General features: G+C 33.2%; 1 long non-coding RNA gene across 2 annotated transcripts; it reads left to right on the top strand.

The window, feature by feature from the left end:
• The first annotated feature begins 1,579 nt into the window (after positions 1-1,579).
• LOC120085189 (uncharacterized) lies at positions 1,580-8,688 on the top strand. Of its 2 annotated transcripts, XR_016532401.1 has the most exons (4): positions 1,580-1,956; positions 7,836-7,944; positions 8,028-8,113; positions 8,208-8,688. It is a non-coding gene; the product is annotated as an uncharacterized LOC120085189 (long non-coding RNA). The 2 variants fall into 2 exon arrangements; XR_005483847.2 differs by lacking the exon at positions 1,580-1,956 and having other exon boundaries at positions 6,320-7,944.
• The last annotated feature ends 260 nt before the right edge of the window (positions 8,689-8,948 follow it).

The raw sequence follows: 8,948 nt of genomic DNA, 5'->3' as shown, positions 1-8,948 counted from the left end.
AATTTCATAAAATTCATATTAAAACTCACGAAATTACAAAACCAGTCTCAAGAATTAAATTGGAATCAAATTAAATTAACAAACCCAAGCTAAGTTCTTACCCTTTAGCCACTAAACATACTCCAACTTAATACAATTGGCAAGGGGAAGAATTCTTTTCAGAGTTTTGGTATAAAAGTGGGCTAAAACTAGGCTAAGGCAGAGTGACGACATTCACAATTAGGTGTACTCGATCTCTTCCCCTCAGTTGGACCAAAATTCTCCTTTTATAAAACTACCGTAGCAACACTAGGGAGAGAGTTGCACCGCGCGCACTTGGGATTCGCGTTAAACTACATAGTGACGCTCTAAAGGAGCATTGCAACGCTACCGTTTCTGTCTTACAGTGTCAAGGTTTCAGTGTTGGAGTGTGTTGCAACGGTTTCATCCTTGATTTTTCGGAGCGTTGCAACGCTTAAGGCAGCATTGCGACGCTACCCTGCATTCAAGCATTCTGTCCTACAGCGTCAACCTAGCTTCAAACTTAGGTTTATTTGCAGCGTTGTGATGCTCGACAATGCAGCAGCCTTTCTGGTTTTTTTATCGATTTAGCTTTTAATTTTGTTATTTTATATCTTTAAGTCCCAAACGCTTAATCCGTCTACTTGTACACTCGAGTCCTACAAAATAATCAATTAAACCAAATTAAGTAGCTAAACAACCCTGAGTTTAGTGGAAGAAGATAGCACATTTCAAGTGTTATCAATCTACATGGGTGAGAGTGGATAGTTTCGTCAACTCAATATGCCTACCATTCTGGGAATTTGTCTGATTAGGGAGCTGGGAACGCAGCTACACAAGAAGAATTCACTCATTCTCTGGTGTTAAGGTAAGTAGAGAAACTGCTCCCTTAAAGGCTGATTTCAGAGCCTGAATAATATGACGACACACCCTCTCTTGGTCCGAAAGATGTTTAATTATATTGGATTATAATTTATTATTCATTAGAGGAATCAATGGTACTTAAGGAATTAGATGTAAGTACAGGGGCAAAATGATAATTTTTTCCCAACTATACTTACGAGCAATTTGTGAAGGGTCAGCACACTGTTGATTGATTATATCCAACGGGCATAGAAATATATCTATAGTGCGAAAAGTGCAACTGTCGGACTTTAGTGGAGTGATCGGCAATTAATTTGGAAGTTGATTAATTTAATTAAAGAGTTTAATTAATTAATCAAGTACCAGAGAAATCGAATTATTCCTTATTAATGATAATCTATAGGGAATTAATGTATGTGATATATTATAATGTAAAGTTTAATTTGAGACACACACACAGTCATTTGAATAAGATTCAAATGAAATTAAATATATGATATTTAATTGTTAATTAATTATTGTTGTTAATTTATTTATATATATTAAATTGGATTTAATATATATATATATATATATATATATATTAAATTAATTAATGATAACAATTCCCAAAAAGGAGTTATTATACATTAAATGGAATGGAGTTATTTTAACTTCCCTCCATACCACTGACACACGATGTGTGTATGGTCAATCTCTCTTTTGCTGTAAATGTTACAGCAACGTATTAACGCAGAAGGATATCTCAATCTCTCTTAATTTCAAGAAGAAACTCTCCCTCTCCCAAAAAATCTTAAAAGGAATCAACAATTTTGTATTCTTTAATGGAAAATAGCATGGAAGTCTGGTTGGTAGTGTTTTTGTACGTGAGAAATGTTCTTACGATTTGTGAGAAGATTTGTTGTACGTTGAGTTTTTGCAAAGGAGTTGGAGACTCTTCGAGGCTTGGAGAGGAAATTCAGTGAAGAATGTCTTCAAGGGTAAGTGTCTTCTATTCCTTCTTCTATATGTAATTTTTTTTTTTTTTTTTGCAAAGGAGTTGGAGACTCTTCGAGGCTTGGAGAGGAAATTCAGTGAAGAGTGTCTTCAAGGGTAAGTGTCTTCTATTCCTTCTTCTATATGTAATTTATTAGACAACATGCTTAGGTATTTTATCGTTGTTCTGTTTATTTCTCTGTTTTTGAGTTTGTTCCAAAAAGAATTCATTGATACAGAGACAATCAATTCGTTTTCGCATTGGGATTCATTCCCTTCAAAAGGAACTATCAAAATCCGCCTTTTCTTTTTGTTTCGCATTAAAATATTTTTAAGTATTTAATTTTTCAAATCTGAAAATGTATTCTCCATAAAATTTAGATATGAAAATGTTTTTTATAATTAATTTAGATGTAAAACTTTTTTCTTTATTTGATTCAGATTTGAAAAATGTTTTTTTTTAGGTCCTTTAAAAAGTAGTTGTCTAAGTTCTTCAAAAATGGACTTTATTGTCAGTTTGTCTCTCTCTGTTTTCCATTCTTTTGGTTTGAGCAAAGTTTCTACTTGATTTTAATTCTTCTATGACGAATACACGTCTAAGAAGAATGTTGTATTAACCTTAAAGAGTATTTGACAACAAATGATTTAACGTTGAAATAGTGTAATAATTTATCTTTAAGGCAGAAGTCGTTCCACAGTACAACAATCAATTTATTCAAAGCTCCATTTTACAATTTAATCGGTAGTTATACCATTGGATGTAAGAAAGTGGAAAAAAGTTAGAATGCTAATATGAAATTTAATAAAAGTTGGAAAACTAAATTTGAGATTTGAGAGTGAAAGGAAGAAAATAAAAATTAGATAAAAGCTGAAAGACCTAGATTTCATTACACAATCCAAAAGTCAAAGATGTGCTTCTTTCTATACTTGTTCACTCTACTAGTCTGAAAAACTAGAGAATAATTTAAGGGAAGCAAATTTAATTTCAAATTTGAATAGACTGATTCAAGAAAGCGGAAGGCAAGGAAGACGAAAGATATAGGAAGAGAGATGCCTTTTTTTCTTATTCTTTTCTTCTTCTTCTTCTTCTTTTTTAAATACAACTTTAGTTCCTATACTATTGGTTTTAGTTCGTTTTGATCCTTAGACTTTCAAAATAGTCATTTTAATCTCTGTACTTTTAATTTTAGTTCATTTCGATCCTTGAACTTTCAAAATGTTCACTTTGGTCCTTGTACTGTCAAAAGTGACCATTTTGATCCTTTCATTTTCATTTTTACTTCATTTGTAAGGATCAAAATTGTTACTTTTCAAAGTTGAATCACCAAAATCAACCAAAGTTGAAAATACAAGGACCAAAATAAACATTTTGAAAATACGGGAATCAAAATGAACAAAAATTGAAAGTATAGAGACCAAAAGGATCATTTTAAAAGTATAGAGACCAAAAATGAATAAAAAATAAAAGTATAGAGACCAAAATGATCATTTTAAAAGTATAAGAACTAAAATGAACTAAAACCAAAAGTGACCAGAGTAGTATTAAAACCTTTTTCATGTTTTCATTGATTTGTTTATAATTAGAAAAAAACAAACAAAATTGAAAACTAAAACCAAATGACTTCGAAAATAATTTTTAATTTTAAAAGGTAAAACAATTTAAATTGAAGAGTTAATGTCATCCTCTCTCTAGACTCTCTCTCTCTTTCTACTTAATTAATGTTAAAAAATTGCATAATATCATATGAGAAAATCCAACTTCAAATTGAGTGGTATACTTAGTTTTACAAAAGCTTTTTTTTTTTTTTTTTTTTTTGTTGGCCTGACATATTGATATGATTGGATGCCATTATCACTTTGCAACTTTGAGAATATTTGCATAGCTTTTCCAAGTCAAACATTGATTGACCACCCCAAGAGTCAAATATTGAACTTATTCTTGCTACTATATCATTTTAGATTCTTAATTATAAAACTTCTCATGGGTATTTTTTTCGGTCCACTAATAAAGATGCGTGAGAATTCGAACTTCTAATATGAGAGAAAGGAATAGATTTTTTTATTTTAACAATATTTATGGGATGATGAATTCAAACTTTTGATTTCTTGGTCGATAGTGTCTATCTTTTATACTAATTGACTATGTTCATGTTGGAGAAAGGAATAGATGTCTAAGTTGTTTCCATATTTTCGTTATATCTCTTCATATTTAATAAAATTGTAAAATATATTGGTCCAACTATTAACTTCTTCGGAAAGAATTTAGGTCAATTATATAGCTATCTTTTTTCCATGTATTCTTTTTATATTATTTGCATGGGTATTGTTTTGATGTTTTAAAAATAAATTAATTTCATCGACATGCTTTTAGTATATTAAAAAAAATCAAATCATATCAAATACCTTAAATTTTAGGGTAGGTTTCAATAATTTCATCAATGTGCTTTACGTTTGTTTGTTTTTTTTTTTTCAAAAGAACCATTTTGTCAACTTCAATATTGAAACAATGACGACAATATATTGTTACAGAGAGACTTGTAAGATAGTAATACATCTCTACTATATTAAAAATGGGGATAATGGAAAATTTTTACATTCCTATATTACCCTCCAATTTTAAAGAAATGTCTACTATCACTAAAAGAATTTTGGTTTTTTCCGATAAATCTTTTTTCGATGGAGAAAAAAGCATCGGACTTTCCTACTTTTCCCAATGGAATTACTACAGTGTCGGGACAAAATCATCTCCCGACAGGCATCTGACAAGGGTCGGGATAAGTCAACTCTCCCGACGGTCTTTTGGACCACCGTTGAGTGTGCCTACTAATCCCGATGGTCTTCTAGACCGTCAGACTAGGTTCAATTGTAAAAAAAAAAATTCGAGGATTTTTTTATTTAAAGTTATCCCGATGGTTGTCCAAATGACCGTCAGGTATTCCTACTTCGCCCGACGATTTCCTTCAACGTCGGGCTAGGTTCAATTGTAAACAAAATTAAAAATTTTGTATTAGAGTTTTTTTTTATGGTTGTCAAAAATACTATCGGGCGTACTTACTTCGTCTGATGGTCTATTTGACCGTTGGGGGAGGTTCAATTGTAAAAAAAAAAAAAAATCGAGAAAATTTTATTAGAGTTCTCCCGACGGTTGTCCAAACAACCGTCGAGAGTAGCTACTTCGCCTGGATTTAGAATAAGGATACAACTAATGCTCATTTGGATTTAGAAGATCTAAAATATGAAAAGAACTACACTTGCAAAAGGTAGGGGATAAAGTTGTAAAGCCACACGCTGCATACACATTGACTAGTAGTGACAAGGTTGCGTTCTTTAAGTGGATGAAAGCATTAAAATTTCTTGATGGGTTTGTATCAAATATATCAAGATGTGTGAGTGAGAAAGGTAGAAAGCTATGGGAGCTAAAAACTCATGGCTCACATATTCTGCTTCATAGGCTTCTTCCAATTGGTATTCGAGCATACTTAAAAAATTATGTGTCCACTGTTGTTGTTGAGTTATGCAAAAAAAAATTGTGATCTATAGGGGATTTGGATCGATTACAAGGAGACAATATAATCATACTTTTGAAGGAAATCAGACATGATTTCCGGGAGTAGCAGAATGATTGTTCCAAATTTCATTTGTATTTGAACATACAAAATTGCAATCAAGAAACGAAAACTTACAGGCTATGCATAATACGAAATTACAACATGTTTTCAACAAGATCAAGGGAAAGATTATAATACCTTTGAAGACTCATCTTCAAACACCCTCGATCTCGAACGCTCGTACAATTCACAAGACAACAATCATGAACACTCGAACACTACGACTGCAACATAGCATGATCAATAGTGACCTTAAACACAGCGAACTCCAAGATCACGAACACGGCGAATGGCCTCCAAAAACCTTGACTTAGTCGAGTTGAGTACGACACCACCACAATGGCTACCTTGGTATTATCAGTATGAGAATCTAGAAGTGTGGGCTCTATGTGGACTTGGTTAGAGAACGAGACCGGAGGAAGAACAATCATGTAAACGATTGAGCAAGTGAGAGATGACAAAGTCTATCGTACAGACCATACCCAATCGTTTAACAAATGTTATGTGATTGTTTAGCAAAAGCTCCGCGATCGTTTAGCTAAAGGCCAGCTAAGTGAACTATCGTGTAGTGTCACTCCACGATCGTTTAGTCTCTCTTCAATTATCGTTTAGTGAATCTAATCCACTTGACAGACTTTCTGTGAGTAATTTTCGAGAATGGAAATTCTTGCAACAACTACTAAATTTAGGAAAACATTTTTCCTTTTATCTCACGATTACCATGAAACCACCAATAACCTCCCACTCAATTGGTTATTAGAGAAAAAGAGATAATTATCCAATAATTAATATTATTATAAATATATATGATAACCAACTTACCATAGTATATTTATAACTTATAGTTTTAATATTTCATCTCATGAAACATATAAACCATATCTCTTTTTCCATTTTATAGTACTTAATGTAAATCTCTTTTACATTAATCCTCCACTTGATGTATCTCATACATCACACCGATCATATCATATATAGTTGAATTACCTCTTGCCAATTTGAACATTTCAAATCAACACCAAGAATTGATTCTCAACTTGAATCCATTGGGCTACCAAGGGGACCTTATGGACCTGTAGCTCGAAGATCCAACAGTACGTGAATAACTGACTAAACTTTTTAGTCACAGGATCCACCATTCGGTAACTGCCAGGCACTCCACTAAAGACCGACAGCTGAACTCTCCTAACTACAGATATATTATGTCCATATCAACCAATCAAAAGTGTGATAACCCTTCACAGATCGCTCGTAAGTACAGTTGGGCCAATAACTATTATGCCCCTATAGTTACATCTAACTCCTTAAGTACCATTGATCCCTCTAATGAACATAAGTCATAGTCCTACTATGACTGAGTCCTCTCTTCCAAAGAGAAGTTGTGGCTACTATGTTCAAGACCCGAAATCAACCTTTAAGAGAGCAACCTATCTACTTACCCTGCTTCGGGGAAGGAGTGAATTCCATCTTGTGTAACTGAGTTTTCAGCTCCCAAATCAGACAAGTCCCAAAAATGGTAGGCATGTTAGGTTGGAAATTTGGCCAATCTCACCCATATTAATCAAATGATCACCCTTAAAGGCAGGAGTTCCCAAAACACTCAGGATTGAGGTTATGTCACCTATGATCGTTTAGGTGAGATGTAAGTCTCAAGTATCAACGGCGTTAATATACAGAGACTAGTCATTTATGGTTCGATCTTATACAAACTCTTTGTATAGGACACCCTCGCTCGCATGTCTCCACAAGAATGGTCAGTATCTACCATCTGTAGTAGTTTACAACATTTACATACCTCTAAAAAGCGGGTCATATCCGTAGTGTCACCAGGATCAGGTTTCCCTCATTGATCCTTATACTACAGACCTTTTTTAGGTTATCACTTAAGGCATGATCCACGTGTATATCTCATATATATGCTTAAGTTTTCAACAATAACTATGGAGCTTCTTGTATTGGATATGAGTAAATGTCAAATAAAATAATTCTTATTTTAGTCATAACAATGTGTATAAATTACAAACTACGAGACTCCGCGAGAATTAGGACACCGATCCCAACAACTTTGTAAGTTAGAAAAGATATTTTCACCGCCATTTTTTTATGTAATGGTGCACCTAGCAATCCATTTTCCCTATGAACAAAAGTTGCAGGTCCATTTAGTTATAGTTGGATGTACCCTATAGAAAGAAGTTTATGGACATTAAAACAATATGTAAGAAACAAAGCACGTCCTGAGGGTTCTATAGCAAAAGCATATATGATGAATGAATCATTGGTATTTTGTTCTTAGAACATAACTAGAATTGAGACGAGGTTCAATCGAGATGATAGAAATGATGATAGACTTCCATAGAATAAGATATGTGGTGAATTTTCAATGTTTAGACAAAATGTGCGACCATTAGGAGCACCAAAGGACATTATCGAGAGAAGAGAAATGTAGTGCACATTGGTACATCTTGAACAATTGCATGGAAATAAAATCTTATCGGAGGTATGTTTTGAACATTCTATTGTAATTGATGATTTCGATACAAACTATGAAATAGAAAATTGAAACACCTCTCTTTCTTATAGGAAATATTTGTGACTAATTCGACATGAAGCTCAAAGTCAGGATGATTCATACGCAACAAGGCTTTCCTAATTGGTTCAAATCTCATGTAAGTATGATATTAAAAAACAAGTAATAATTTCATTGAATTAATGTGAATGACATTAGTTTTTAAGATCTAGTGTCTTATATTGAATTAACAGGTTCTTTCATTGCGTGAAAATGGAGATATGTCAGATGATATATATTCACTAGCGATGGGACCGACTTCAGAAGTATGCTCGTACAGTGGATGTATGTTAATGGAGTATGCTATCATAGTATTAAGCGTGATAATTGTCAGAGTATACAAAATAGCAGGATCATGGTGCCTTCAGAAAGTGAAGGTGGAGTTGATCTCCATAATTTATATGGTGTTATCAATGAAGCCTTGTACTTCCACTATGCCAAGAGAAGACGTGTAATTATGTTTAAGTGTACATGGTTTGACACAAACCCTAAAAAGACCAATAGAGTACACATGGATTTAGGGTATATATCAATTAATACAACTCATCAATGGTTTGTTAACAAGCCTTTTGTATTTGCTAGCCAAGCTAAACAAGTGTTTTACCTCGACAATCCCAAATATGGTAATAATTGGAAAGTGGGGCAAGTAATCCAAAACAAGCATATGTGGGACATGCAAAAAGTAGAAGAATGTGAAAATGACCAACTTGAGGTATTAGAAGTTGTGAACAGTATTCCTTGTATAATCGATGAATCAATTAACGATATCAATTTATGTAAAGTTGATGTTGATCCTATAGTCGTAGAAGAATAGATAATCCAGCGAGTTAATGATGACTTCATAAATGACGAGGAAGAGGATGTACAATCATCTTTTGATAGGAGTTTGAGTCTCATGAACATCTTTATGATACGGAATAATCATGTAAATATGT

Source organism: Benincasa hispida, chromosome 9, assembly GCF_027475165.1.
Source record: "Benincasa hispida cultivar pf3 chromosome 9, pf3_genome.v1.1, whole genome shotgun sequence".
Taxonomy (NCBI): domain Eukaryota; kingdom Viridiplantae; phylum Streptophyta; class Magnoliopsida; order Cucurbitales; family Cucurbitaceae; genus Benincasa; species Benincasa hispida.
Note: the sequence above shows the minus strand (reverse complement) of the source record. Positions and strands in the feature narration are given on the sequence as shown.